Source organism: Oncorhynchus mykiss, chromosome 3, assembly GCF_057628025.1.
Source record: "Oncorhynchus mykiss isolate SJ-2025 chromosome 3, ASM5762802v1, whole genome shotgun sequence".
Classification (NCBI taxonomy): domain Eukaryota; kingdom Metazoa; phylum Chordata; class Actinopteri; order Salmoniformes; family Salmonidae; genus Oncorhynchus; species Oncorhynchus mykiss.
The window spans coordinates 64,005,033-64,020,750 of record NC_143024.1 but is presented as its reverse complement, the minus strand read 5'-3'; the positions used below and the strand labels follow the sequence as shown (position 1 = coordinate 64,020,750).

Here is a 15,718-nt window from a genome sequence, read left to right as displayed (position 1 = left end):
GTGACAAGTCTCTGAATGTCCTTTAGTGGATAAGCCCGAGCCCGGACTTTAACCTCTTCTAACATCTCTGAAGAGACCTGAAAATAGCTGTGCAGCAACACTACCCATCCAACCTGACAGAGTTTGAGAGGATCTGAAGAGAAGAATGGGATAAACTCCCCAAATACAGTTGTCCCAAGCTTTTTGCATCATATAAGAAGACTCAAGGCTTTAATCTCTGCCAATGGTGCTTCAAAAAAGTACTTAGTAAAGGGTCTGAATACTTATGTAGATGTGATATTTCCGTTTGTTATTTTTTTAAAATAAATTAGCAACACATTCTAAAAACCTGTTTTTGCTTTGTCATTATAAGGTATTGTGTGTAGATTGATGAAAAAACGATTTAATCAATTTTAGAATAAGGCGGTAACCTAACAAAATGTGGAAAAAGTAAAGGTGTCTGAATACTTTCCAAAGCACTGTACACTGCTGCTACTGTGTTTATTTATTTATTTATCTATCCTGATTGCCAAGTCACTTTTACCCCTACCTACATGTACATGTTACCTCAACTATCTCATACCCCTGCACATTGACTCGTTAACAATACTCCTTGTATATAGTCTCGTTATTGCTCGTTTCTTGTGTTACTATTTCCTTTTTTATTTCTTATATTGTAACTCTGCACTGTTGGGAAAAGGCTCATAAGTCAACACCTGTATTCTGTGCATGTGACAAAGAACATTTGATTTTCTAAGTTATAAAGTTGACTAAAGTAGAGCTCATCTTCGGTTTATAGGTATTTTCACATGGTAATGAGTAATAAGCGATTATATAGAAAGTGCTCATAGATAACTGTAAAGTTACACTTCACTTCAAATAGCCAAATCAACTAGCGATAACCTAGATATGTACTCCGTGGTGTATTAGTGTTTTTACTTTCACACTTAGATGGTGCTTTCAGAAGCTGACGATTAGATTGTCAGGATGGGTAACACACTTTGTAAGTGCACAATAATTACAAGTACCCCTCAATATACACTTAATTTTACCTAGCTAAATCCTTTGTTAAACCTATTAATTACATTGTACTTATGCAGATATTACATGTGCTCTGTGGTGTACTAGTGTCATTATTTTCTCACTTCGATGGTGTTTCCAGAAGCTTTAAAATGATGGCCAGGATGTCAGGTTGGGTAATGTATACACAGTAAGTACACATTAATTACAAGTAAGTACACCTCAAGATATAATGAACTTGAACTAGCTAAATCCTGTGTAACACCAAAGTTGGGTTTTATTCAGAATGGCAGAAAAGGGCTGTCCCAGGACAGCTGTCCCTAACTGGGCTCAGGGGCGGTCCTCTGATTTAGTTCAAATCCAATTCCCTTTTTGAGTTTTCTTTCATTAAACAGTCCAAAATCACATTGTACAATTGTGTAAACAGTATCATACTCACTCATTCATCTTATACAACAATTAGATGTAAACCTTATATCTGGGGCTATTATATTAACAGCGTTAATGTAATGTGGCCACACCATCTCCCATGAGCTTCCCAAGTTGTGACAAACGGACCAGTTCGTAGCTGGATTCTTCACCAATCTTTTACACTTTCTCCGGAACATGAAATTTGTTCGTACCTCACGTTCTGTGAGGTGGAAGGATTTCCTTTGTCTCCATGAAAAACTACTCTCTATAACTGTCTGTCCATGAGGTCTTCTCAGGAATTTACGACCTCTGACCACAGCAGCCTAGTTGAAGGAGGCAAGGGGGGAGGCAGGGAGAGGGGGATGGGGTTGCTATACTCAAAGAGGCCAACGTCATGACATTACTGAATTGGATGCAGCTGAGAAGAAACTAAACAGTAAATTTGGGAATTTTGTGGAAACTAGCCCATTTGTAACAAGCATTTGTTGTTACACCTCTGTAATTACAGACTGCAATTACCACCAGTTACATGTTATTATTACAATGTAGCTATGAATTATTACAATTAACTACAATACTTGTCTGAAGGGTGATCTCCTCAGATATAATAAGAAAACACCAAAACTCTGAGAAAATAACAAACGTGAAGCAGCCCTGGACTTGTGAAGAGGGGGTAAAGGTTTGAGTTTGACAATGATGCCGCCCACACCAGTTTAGCTAGGTACTGGACAAATCCACACTAACGGAATTACGGTAAAATGTCCCTCAGGATGTTATGCAACCACATTTTTCCAAAACTCTGTTAAACATCTGCTCTCAATTAAGATTCAAAAGATGCCTGCAGAAAGAATGGGGTGCCAGCTATGACATGGCACCTTGAGTTTGAAAATCCACTTCACTACAGTAAGTAAAGTGGATTTACACCTGATAACGGAATTACAGTAATGGAATTACATCACGGGTACCTGATCTGTACTACACAGAAATGCATAATTATGTATATGAATGTCATTCTCCTAATGTTCCACAAGTTTACAGCACAGCAGAGCAGATCAGAGTAGAGTAAGTTAGAGTACAGTACAGTAGAGTTCAGTACAGTCCAGTACAGTAAAGTAGAGTATAGTTCTGTACAATAGAGTACAGTACAATATACTGTACTCTAGTTTACTGTACTGTACAACGTTCTACTTTTTTTTTACAGTACTTTATTGTACTGTATTTTATTTTATTATACTCTACTCTACTGTACTTTAGTCCTGTGCTGTACTCTACTGTACTCAGTACTGCACTGTACTGTACTGTACTCTACTGTACTCTACTGTGCTCTACTCACTGCATTGTATTGTACTTTACTGTGAAACATGGACGTTAACATCAAAGCAAGGGTGGACTGACCAACTACTTTTCAACATCCATGGACAGCCGGTGTCAGTCGGTGCTCAGTGGGTTATGATGCTGGTTATCGGGGGCTCATGGGAAGGTGTCAATAAGAGCTGGGAGAAGTGGCAACTGTGGAGTGAGAGAGAAAGGCAGGGAGAGACAATGGGTTAGAGGGAGGGGGTGTCCAGACTCAGACTGTTTTATACTCTTGGTTTGACCACCATACGACAGAAAGAAATAAAACAGTTGTGAGCTGAACATTATACTATGCCAGTGGAAGGGAGGACAATAACAGGTGGTTTGTCAGTATTATGATTTCCCATTGTAATCAATTCAGTTGCAGTAATAGATTTTTTGGGGTATTCTGTTACCAATTTGGTTGTGATCATTTTGTTGTGGACAGGTATATTTTATACTGATAACAAGTTCAAACAGGTGCCATTAATACAGGTAACGAGTGGAGGACAGAGGAGCCTCTTAAAGAAGAAGTTACAGGTCTGTGAGAGCCAGAAATCTTGCTTGTTTGTAGGTGACCAAATACTTATTTTCCACCATAATTTGTAAATAAATTCATTAAAAATCATACAATGTGATTTTCTGGATTTGTTTTTCTCATTTTGTCTGTCATAGTTGAAGTGTACATATGATGAAAATTACAGGCCTCTCTCATCTTTTTAAGTGGGAGAACTTGCACAATTGGTGGCTGACTAAAAACTTTTTTGCCCCACTGTATATATGCTATCTGTAAATATGAATAAAACATTTCAATTATGAGCCTAGTTGGTTTAGCCACATAAAAAAGGCACCAACCTTCCCATTAGCCATGATTGTCTAAGATAATGAGTGGGCTGGACATGCCGAGAGATGAGTTTGGATTTATCTGTCACATAGCACGCTTCTGTCTATTTGAGCTGGTTAGTATGTCTAGGTAATCCTGTCTAATGCAGCTTTTTTTTATTTATATATTGTGCATTAAAACTACAAAAGTGTTGCTTTCCACTTTCTGGAGGACCGAGTTTTGAAATAAGTGGAATTCGAGTATGAAAGCTAAGGAGATGGAGAAAACACCTGTCTCTGGATTACATTTTCAATCTAAGGGAAACCATGGCATCCGACAGGAGACGTGTCCATTCATGAATAATGTATACAGGTAAGATAGTCTAGCTAGCTACATTTTCAGATATTACATGTTTGACAGAAATAGCCATGTGCTTGGCTAGCTACCTGCAGATTCATGCAGGGTAGCAATGTCATGAGTTGGGATTATGGTTCATTGTTTACCTAGCTAGCTAACATTAACATTAACTATTTTGTGTATGACCTTATTATTCATATCTCAGAGCCATTTGCTTAGCTAGCTATAGCCTAATGTTAGCTAGCTAACATTGCACCTGGTTGGTTAGCTACCTGCAGTTTCATGCAGGGTAGTAACGTCATGAGTTGGGATTATGGTTCATTGTTTACCTAGCTAGCTAACATTAACATTAACTATTTCGTGTATGACCTTATTATTCATATCTCAGAGCCATTTGCTTAGCTAGCTATAGCCTAATGTTAGCTAGCTAACATTGCACCTGGTTGGTTAGCTACCTGCAGATTCATGCAGGGTAGTAACGTCATGAGTTGGGATTATGGTTTATTGTTTACCTAGCTAGCTAGCTAGCTACTGTTGACTAACCCAATCCGTAAAAATGTGCGCAACCGCTGCATTCAAACGCGGCCGCAATGAAAACTAAAAACTTGAAAACTTAATTTAATTTATTTTTTGCGTCATCACTGCAAGCCATCATGACTCTCAAAAGCTGCGACAGACGCTGTTAACTTCTGAAGATAACTTCAGCGCACCTTCAAATAGGTACGTAATGACACATTATATAAACTCTTTATAGTGTTTCATTTACATTTTAGAGGTGATGTTTGACAGATCAGGCGAAAAAAGTTGTTTCCCCATACTGCTTATCTCCCCCTTTCCCTATCACGCAGTAGGTTTCGCTTCCCCACGCTCTATTTTTAAAAAGACAAGACAGAGCTCATTGCCTTCTTCAATCATGCGGAGACAGGCAACATGGATGCCTTGTCATTGATTTTGCCGGAAAGGAGATAAATTGTGCTTTACAATGGTATTGATATTACAGTTTACCTGGAAGAATGACATTTTTTGTCTTTTACTTTCAGTTTTTACACCATCTTCAACCAGATGAAATTACAATATACATGGTGCAATGATTTTTTACACTACACTAGCATGTTTTAATACATACATTTAAATTAAGCCAACTATTAGAATTTTTACAACCAGGAAACGGTATAGCGATTTCTGCATTGTGTATCTTTAAACAACTAAACAAAACTCTATAACCGGAAAAACCTTCTGGGACAGTTTTTTACTCCAAACCACTTTTTGTTGATAACTCTGCGAAACACGATCAGACTGGCTGTTTTTTGTTGTTGCAGGGAACTCGTCCTCCATGTTAGTAACGTGCTTTGTTACTTTTGTCCCGGCTCTCAGCTACCCTCTGTAATATTACAAGTAAATACAGTTTGTAGTACATACACAATAGCAAGCTGATGATCACAAAAGTATATGTTACTTTCTAATGTACAATGCCTTGCAAAAGTATTAACCCCCTTGGCGTTTTTCCTATTTTGTTTCATTACAACCTGTAATTTAAATGTATTTTTATGTAATGGAGATTGTCCAAATTGGTGAAGTGAAATGAAAAACATGACTTGTTTCAAAAAAGTATAAAAAATTATAAAAAATGGAAAAGTGGTGCATGCATATGTATTCACCTCCTTTGCTATGAAGCCCCTAAATAAGATCTGGTGCAACCAATTAACTTCAGAAGTCACATAATTAATTAAATAAAGTCCACCTGTGTGCAATCTAAGTGTCACATGCTCTGTCACATGATCTCAGTATATATACACATCTGTTCTGAAAGGCCACAGAGTCTGCAACACCACTAAGCAAGGGGCACCACCAAGCAAGCTACACTATGAAGACCAAGGAGCTCCCCAAACAGGTCAGGGACAAAGATGTGGAGAAGTAGAGATCAGGGTTGTGTTATGAAAAAAATCAGAAACTTTGAACATCCACGGAGACCATTAAATCCATTATTAAAAAATGGAAAGAATATGGCATCACAACAAACCTGCCAAGAGAGGGCTGCCCACCAAAACTCACGGACCATGCAAGGAGGGCATTAATCAGAGAGGCAACAAAGAGACCAAAGCTCCACAGGGGAGATTGGAATATCTCTCCATAGGACCACTTTAAGCCGTACACTATACAGAGCTGGGATTTTCAAAAGAGTGACCAGAAAAAAGGCATTGCTTAAGGAAAAAAATAAGCAAACACGTTTGGTGTTCGCCGAAAGGCATGTGGGAGACTCCCCAAACATATGAAAGAAGGTACGCTGGTCAGATGAGACTAAAATGTATATTTTTGTTCATCAAGGAAAATGCTATGTCTGGCGCAAAGTCAACACCTCTCATCTCTCTGAGAACACCATCCCAATGTTTTCATCGGCAGGGACTTGGAAACTGGTCAGAATTGAAGGAATGATGGATGGCGCTAAATACAGGGAAATTCTTGAGAGAAACCTGTTTCAGTCTTGAGACTGTGATGGAGGTTCACCTTCCAGCAGGACAATCACCCTAAGCAGACTGCTAAAGCAACACTCGAGTGGTTTAAGGGGAAACATTTAAATGTCTTGGAATGGCCTAGTCAAAGCCCTGACCTCAATCCAATTGAGAATCTGTGGTATGACTTTCTGTACTCAAGCAAAACCCATCAAACTTGAAGGAGCTGGAGCAGTTTTGCATTGATGAATGGGAAAAAAATCCTAGTGGCTAGATGTGCCAAGCTTATAGAGACATACCCCAAGAGATTTGCAGCTATAATTGCTGCGAAAGGTGGCTGTACAAAGGGGGTGAATAGTTATGCACGCTGAATTTTTCTGGGTTTTTTTGGTCTTATTTCTTGTTTGTTTCACAATAAAAACATATTTTGCATCTTCAAAGTGGTAGGCATGTTGTGTAAATCAAATGATACAAACCCTCCAAAATCTATTTTATTTCCAGGTTGTAAGGCAACAAAATTGGAAAAATACAAAAGGGATGAATACTTTCGCAAGCCACTGTAAATCATCAGGTGTTGCCATCACTCATGGCATATGAAGCTTTTGATAAGAACATATTTGTAAGGTCCATTAGGTTTTGAGAGATGGTAGTCTGAGAACTGACTTTCCAACAAAATGATTCCTCTTTTTTTTGAGGTGTCACAGTTGGAGTTGTTTTAAATGCCAAATTTCTGTTAAATGTTGGACTGTGATAAGCTGTCAGTGAGTGAGGTGGGCGAAGACACATGCCCTCTGTTCTTTTGCTTCTGTTAAGGCAGACCACTGTGGAGCACAGGTGATCTACAGCAGCCCATTAGCCTAGCTGTCAGGCTGAATTAAAGCTGTGAGTGGGGCAGGTTCAGACACCTGCAGAAATCCATGCATCCCCCTGAATAGAACGCCACTGGCTTCAATACATTCATTAACCTTTGAAAATAGGTGTTCAGTTCCACAAGGTATTTTGGTAAGTTAAAGTTCTGGAAATGTTAGCAAGAAGAGTTTTGGGGGCTTTTTAAAGCCTGCAAAGTATCTGTTTTTACACCTGTTGAAATGGAAAATACAGTGCAAACATTTGTAATGAAATATACTTTGTATACATTTGTTTGAGCATATACTTTGAACATGCCCCTACTTGCTTTGGTGGGTGACCTGAGGTGATCTCAATATACTGATATTGAGTGAAATGAACGAGAAAGTTCAGCCAGTTGCATAGGAGGGAGATATTGTTCCTCTGCAAGAGAAATGAGAGTGGCAATAAGGCGATTGTATAGGACAAATGTATAGGAAAGGAGGAACACATTTGTCTATATTCTAGAGAAATAAAGCACTAATGTCGTGTTTGGGTCTTTCCATTTGGAAAACATAGTTCACATTTGAGGCCTATTTTGTGTTATGTGCCGCAGTGCTTAGAATGGTAAAAAGGTTGACATATTACATTTTAAAGGTAGTATTTGTGACTTTTCTTGTTTTCCATTTCCACATTTATATTGTATGTGTTTTTGATGAAATCCAAGGTCTTCAAAATCATTGATGCCGAATCTACTCTTTTTTTTTTCAAACAGATTCAAATTTAAAAATGGCTCTGCTCTAAATGATTCATTTCTTTTTTTCTTGGGAAATGTATTATTCAACTGGTGGAAAGTCAAAGCATTAAGATTTTCTATAAGACAACTGTGATGTTTTCTCTCTAAAATGCATCAAAACAAATGTCAAAGCATTAAAAAGACTAGAACACTCTCCTGCCGAGTGCTTTGAGTAGGAATAAAACCTCTCTGTAGGTGCTTTAATGGATATGCCCGGTTTGAAATGGGGACTCTCTCCATCTATAATGCTGAAGGCCTGTGGATATCTGCCCACTGTAATATAAACAACAACAACAACACCCGCTACTGACTCACAATTTATAAGTAACACACAGGTTTTGAATTATTAAACTGTGGCTTTTGTGTGGATTACTAACACAAATACATTCCCTATTGAGTTTGAAATTAGTGGCTTCCATTGACTATCATACAGTGCCTTGCAAAAGTATTCACCCCTCTTTGCGTTTTTCCTATTTTGTTGCATTACTACCTGTAATTTAAATTCAATTTTAGTTTTATTTCCTGTAATAGTCATACACAAAATAGTCCAAATTGGTGAAGTGAAATGAAGAAAATTACATAAAAAAATGGAAAAGTGGTGTGTGCATATGTGTTCACTTTGCTATTAAGCCCCTAAATAAGGTCTGGTGTAACCAATGTAAGTGTGTGTGCTGGTGGCAGGGAAGTCAGGTGCAGGAGATCGAACTTGGTATAAACAGAGCAGTTTAATAAGTGCTCAAAAACTCTGAAAACCAAAATATACAACAAAAACAAAAAGACCACTTTAAGCCATACACTCCATAGAGCTGGGCTTTATGGAATAGTGGCCAGACAAAAATAAGCAAACATGTTTGGTGCTCGCCAAAAGGCATGTGGGAGACTCCTCAAACGTATGGAAGAGGGTACTCTGGTCAGATGAGACTAAATGTAGCTTTTTAGCCATCAAGGAAAATTCTACGTCTGGCACAAACCCAACACCCCTCATCACCCTGAGAACACCATCCCCACAGTGAAGCATGGTGGTTGTAGCATCATGCTGTGTGGATGTTTTTCATCAGCAGGGACTGGGAAACTGGTCAGAATTGAAGGAATGATGGATGGCGCTAAATACAGGGAAATTCTTGAGGGAAACCTGTTTCAGTCTTTCAGAGATTTGAGACTGGGACGGAGGTTCACCTTCCAGCAGGACGATGACCCTAAGCAGACTGCTAAAGCAACACTCGAGTGGTTTAAGGGGAAACATTTAAATGTCTTGGAATGGCCTAGTCAAAGCTCAGCCCTCAATCCAATTGAGAATCTGTGCTTATAGAGACATACCCCAAGAGACTTGCAGCTATAATTGCTGCAAAAGGTGGCTCTACAAGGTATTGACTTTTGGGGGGTCAATAATTATTCACGCTGAAGTTTTCTGTTTTTTTTGTCTTAATTCTTGTTTGTTTCACGATAAAACATATGTTGCATCTTCAAAGTGGTAGGCATGTTTTGTAAATCAAATGTTACAACATGAAAAATACCAAGGGGGTAAATACTTTCGTAAGCCACTGTACATATGTGAACAGGATGGTGTGTGTAAAAAATGCTGATAGATTGTATTTCAAACAGGTGCTATAGAGCACAGACCTAGGGAAGAGGAGAAATCTCTCGGTTGTCCCAGGCTCTGTGGGTGACAAACAGGCCACTAAAATGTAACTGCCTCAGCAAGCTGAAGTACCCATCCATAAAAATGTTAATTGATAGCCCTTGAAAGAGATATTGATGATGCAATCCATACATTATCGCTGGAGGGAAAGGGTATTTGCTAATGTCAGGATCATAAATGGTATGGTGATGGAACACACATCCTGTCATGCGTGTCAGTCGTACACAGGGTAGTCGTGCGCTGGGCAGTCGTACACAGGGCAGTCATACACAGGGCAGTCATACACAGGTCAGTCATACATTATACTGTGCAACACGGAATGAACAAGGTACTGTACAGTCTTAGCATTTGCTTTGCCAGTAATTGCTACAATAGGCCTAATTTTCTGATATTTTTCTCAAGCACATAATTACAAATGAAAAAGCTTGCAGACCAAGCCATTAATTTGCAAACACATTAATCTCTTTCTTTATTTTGTCATGTTGGGCTAATAAGTAGCATGAGAACTGAAACTACTCATTTGGAGGATAACTTCCAAGGGACCACAGCTGGTGGCACACATGGGTATCTCTCAGCAGTAAATAACACTGCCTACCCTAAATGGGTGGAGGCCCGGCTTCCCCTGGTAAAAGGCATCAGGTGCTATCCCGAGTTTACAGCCACAGTTTCGTTTCAGATCCCAAAATTATTTACACCATGCTCTCAAAGCACATTTAATTGCTGTGGTGAGATATGCCCATCTCTCAACAGGCAATTTTCGAACAATTGGTTCAGCCATTTTGATACCTGGGGATAGGGAAACTTCGTTTGAGCATAGCTCGGCTTGATTAATTGTTATGGAAGGAGGTAGCGATATGGCAATCTTATATTCACAGTCCGGGAACAAGCAGAGCTTATTTTTAGACCAGGCAGCTGCCAAGAGACACATTTAACTAAGATTTCTCTACTAGGTGACATGATTCTGCTCTCTCCCCTCTTCTCTTATGAGAATGAAGCTGTCAGTTTGATGGCTGAAATCCTGTGTGGTTAGAAGACGTCTCAGATTGCATATATATTTCAGGGATATTTCGCGATCTAACCATCCTCTTGGCTACAGAGTGCAAAGTGCATTTTCTTAGGTAATTATTCAGATTCAAGCTGGTGTCGTTCATGAGGAAAGATAGAGATTTCAGGCCTTAATGATATTTGAACTAAATGATATTCAACTGAAAGAAGCTGAAAGAATCATGCAGTCTAATTAAATCTCCTCTACTTTTGCGAACAGCACTTTCTAAGTAAATTGGCTATGAGAATTAATAGAGTAAAAAATGACATATTCTGTATATGAATGTTTTTACTCTGTCCCCATCAATGGCTTCATAAAAAGGTCTTACCTTGGTCACTGATCATTATAATGTATCTCATCTCCTCTTCAGAAAGCAGTAATTTAATTATTTGAGGTAGAAACACAGATGCTAATTAACCTTGGTTGGGGTGAAGGAGGTGGGAGACTGCTGTTGTTTTAACTGGTGAACCAATGTCTCCCAACAATGATTAATCGTTCCAGGGCTGCAGTCTTCCAATAAACAGGACACCTTGGGGTTCTACAGTTACCGGTACAGTGGGAAGTAGGCAGGAGCATGTTAAGGTGAAGGTGTGTGTGCGCATGTGTGTGGAGGGTTGTACATCACTCTCCTCACGGGGCCCTAACACCTCGCAGGATACACGGGGTTCCTCATATAAATGTCATACAGAGGGTATCTCAGGTATTAGTTCCAACATGGTGTGAGGATGTATCCCTGTGAGCCACTGGGATGTAAGTATAATGTTTGCAATTATTCATATCAGGATGAATACAGAATTGTACCTCAATAACAACCCACTCTTTAGACCATGGATATACACGTCATTTAGAACTGTTTACTGCTGAATGTTGTAAACAGAAAATGACTTATCTGCTTATTCATGGTAAATGTTGTCTTCCTCTCTAAACTGGCTCTTCTAGAGTATGTTACAGAGAATGTGTCCTTTATCTCTTCAGAAGTGGTATCTTGGCAAGTGCTGTCACTCTGTATACCCAGAGCCAGCTCACTGTGTTAGAGGGGTTATTGATTTCAAACAGGAACATCTTTTGCACAGGGCTATTGTTATTTGCATGGAAACAAGCTAATTATATAAAAACAAATGTATTATTTGCTGGGGCAGCACAGTGGAGTGTAACACTGGAGGGAATAACATTGCATCACTTAGTTGTCATACTAACAATGTGTTTTCCCACACTATATAATTTCCTGTTTGTTTTCCAATTCACAGTATACCTGTCTGTGACTGTTTGCTGGCAAGCCAATATGTTGTCTGGCTTTGGAGTGATAGTCACGTCTCAGGGCATTGAGATCAAAACAGGGGGCGCTGAGGAGTATTTCTCTCCTCTAATACAGGAGTAATAAAGGCCTAGTTCACCCGATTTGTCAGATTATTATTATTATATATACTTTTTTGTTGTTGTTGTAATTATTTTAGATTTTTTGTCATTTCTATTAAAACCCCTACTTCCTGCGGCTATGGTCCTATCCTAGACATGCCAGCTGGTAGCTCCGGTACCCTCAGGCTCAGTCCCAGTTAGACCAACTAGTTGTGACCTTTACTATTGAACACAACATTCACTTTAGGGAGGAAGTACAACATTGTTTGTTAACATAAATGTTGAGATGGGAGAATATGTTTCTCTCAAGGGTGCTATTAAAATTGAGATATTACCACAAGGAATGGAACTGATCGTAAACTGTGGTTGAACATGTTATGAGGAAAGAACTTATTTTGCTTCCCAGGAGAAAATCAATTATGTCTTTTGATGATAATAAAACTAAGCAAAATGGATATGCAATCGAAGTGTAAACACATACCATATGTATACAATATAACTGTACACGGTGTAGAAGCAAGCTATGCCCTCGAGTGTGTCATTTCAGTGACAAGTGTTCACCAGACACTCAGAATGCAGCCTTTTGATCCATTCTCTTTCCCAGACAACTTCAAGTATGCATCTCTTTGTGTATCTAAAGTTTGTCTCCTTCGACAGTGGTAAAAAAAGATTTTGACCCTGAATAAAAAAGTAAGCATAGGATTCATCCAGCTTAACACTAATCTGCAGATAAAAGAGCTGGTTTATATTGGATAACAGTGTCTGTAACTTTCTACAGAAAGTTTCCAGGACAGAGGACCTATTTGACCTTGGTACTCAGAAAAAGACCATCAACATCAAAGTCTTAGGATGTGGTTGGTAACTTCACTGATTTGGAGACCATAGGCAAGTATCAACTGAATGAACAGAAAACAAATGCACATGGAACATAGGAGGACCTCCTGTCGTGGACAGAACACTGTTCTATAAGAGTCTGGTCACAACCACTCCAACGAGATTTAACACTGTGTAGGGAGGAAGAAAAAAGCATGATAGCCAACTACCGAAATGGTTGTACTCACTGCCTCTTGAGAATTATTAAAGTAGCCTCTCATAAGAAACCTTGGTGTACTCACCACCATTTCTGAACAGAGTAATTCCAGTATTTTCTTAACCTCTTTCCAATTGACAAGTTTTAAACTCAAAAGTGTACATACCTTCTAGCAAACCAGCTTCTTACAAGCTTATAGAAGGAAGCAAATTACTTATCAAGGCACCTGGAGCAGGAATTATCAGCTTGCCCAGAGGATCTACCCTAGCAGAAGACATTCATTATAGATATCAGGCAGTTTCTCTGTCTCAGGTGTGGAGTCATTACCAAGAATGTGGCATATTGTCACCCTCCTCTGAGCCAGAGTCTATTTGTTCCCTCTCCTTTCCTCTAAATCTGGCCCCCAGTGAGAACATATGGTGAAGAGCCTGAGTGACAGTCTATCACTCTTTTAATCTTTCAAGACCCAGAGCCAGTCAGGAGTTTGAAATGGGTGTCACCGTTACAAGCTTTATCAACCATGACAACCTCTACTGCCCCCTAATACAGCACAGATGGTGTTTTGGAGGATGTCCCCGTTTGTCACAAAAATACAAGAGTGACAGGGTCTTCGCCAGTAGAATCCAAAATTGGGGACCAAGTAGTAGTTGACAACGTAACAAATAGCCACCTGTTCTCAGCTGATAAGTAAGGGAGAGGTAGTAATTGTGAGAATCTGGGGCATTGTTGCCAAGAACACCATGACCTGTTAAGGTTTTAATTAGGCCAAGCAGGAGACAATGAGGAACTGCCTGACTTCGTGCCCCACACAGACATGGATTGGCATTGTGTCCTCTTCCAGAGGAGCAAGACTTATTTTACTCATCCTTTTGTGTAACACGTACAGTATCACACTTTCTACATTAATCCTGGTAGGTACTTCAGACTGATTTATTGAACAAATTTGTTAGGAGCAAGATACACTTCTCAAAAGGCACCAAATTAGACTCATATCTGCCCACATATAAAAAAAAAAATTAAAAGTCCATTTCAAACTTCAACTAGACATATCCTGTAGGTGGTAAATTACCAACTTCATCCATGACAAAACAATGTGTATTACTTCAAAGTAAATATTCAATCTATGTTGCATCTCGGATACGGTGTCCCTGCCGTATGCAATAGATAGGATCAATGTCCATATGTTACCTTATTTTCTTTTGAGATCTGCTCAAGGGATAATAGACAATAAAATGTAATCAGCTGTTCCGGATGACTGTGTGATCACGGTCTCTGTAGCCAATGTGAGTAAGATCTTTAAACAGGTCAATATTCACAAGGCCGCAGGGCCAGATGGATTACCAGGACGTGTACTCAGAGCATGCGCTGACCAACTGGCGTCAGTGTTGGTGGTGACTGGTGTCTTCACTGACATTTTTTTTTATCTGTCTCTGACCGAGTCTGTAATACCTACATGTTTCAAGCAAACCAACATATTCCCTGTGCCCAAGAACATCAAGGTAACCTGCCTAAATGACTACCGACCCATAACACTCACATCTGTATCCATGAAGTGCTTTGAAAGGGTGGTCATGGCATCGACACCATCATCCCAGAAACCCTAGACCCACTCCAATTTCCATACCGCCCCAGCAGATCCACAGATTACGCAATCTCTACTGCACTCTACACTCCCCTTTCCCACCTGGACAAAAGGAACACCTATGTGAGAATGTTGCTCATTGACTACAGCTCAGCGTTCAAGACCATAGCCCTCAAAGCTCATCACTAAGCTAAGGACCCTGGGACTAAACACTTCCCTCTGCAACTGGATCCTAGACTTCCTGACTTTCCGCCCCCAGGTTGTAAGGGTTGATAACAACACATCTACCACGCTGATCCTCAACACAAGGGCCCCTCAGGGGTGCGTGGTTAGTCCTCTCCTGTACTCCCTGTTCACCCACGACTGTGTGGCCAAGCACGACTCCAACACCATCATTAGGTTTGCCTATGACACAACGGTGTTAGTCCTGATCACCGACAATGATGAGACAGCCTATAGGTAGGAGGTCAGAGACATGACAGTGTGGTGCCAGGACAACAACCTCTCACCTCAATGTGAGCAAGACAAAGGAGATGATCCTGAACTACAGGAAAAGGATGGCCCAGCACACCCCCATTCACATCGACGAGGCTGTAGTGGAGAAGGTCGACATCACAATAAACTATCATGGTCCAAACACACCAAGACAGTCGTGAAGAGGGCACGACAACGCCTATTCCCCCTCAGGAGACTGAAAAGATTTGGCATGGGTCCTTCAGATCCTCAAAATGTTCCACAGCTGCACTATCGAGAGCATCCTGGTTGCATCACTGCTTGTTATGGAAAGTGTTTGGCATCCGACCGCAAGGTGCTACAGAGGGTAGTGCGTACGGCCCAGTACATCACCCAGTACATCCAAGCTTCCTGCCATCCAGGACCTCTATACCAGGCGGTGTCAGAAGAAAGCCCTAAAAATTGTCAAAGACTCCAGTCACCCTAGTCATAGACTGTTCTCTCTGCTACCACATGGCAAGTGATACCAGAGCGCCAAGTCTAGGTCCAAATGGTTCCTTAACAGCTTCTACCCCCAAGCCATAAGACTGCTGAACAGTTAATAAAATGGCTACCCG

At 40.0% G+C, this 15,718-nt stretch overlaps 1 long non-coding RNA gene across 2 annotated transcripts in view; it reads right to left on the bottom strand.

Moving 5' to 3' along the window:
* LOC149984642 (uncharacterized) overlaps window positions 1–15,718 on the bottom strand; it is a 90,680-nt gene that overhangs the window by 21,867 nt on the left and 53,095 nt on the right. Inside the window, exon 3 of one of the 2 annotated variants that reach the window (XR_016494969.1) lies at window positions 2,806–2,919. This is a non-coding gene — a long non-coding RNA (uncharacterized LOC149984642). Of the gene's footprint in view, window positions 1–1,258; window positions 2,920–15,718 lie in introns of those variants that run through there. The other variant, XR_016494970.1, reaches the window with a different exon arrangement.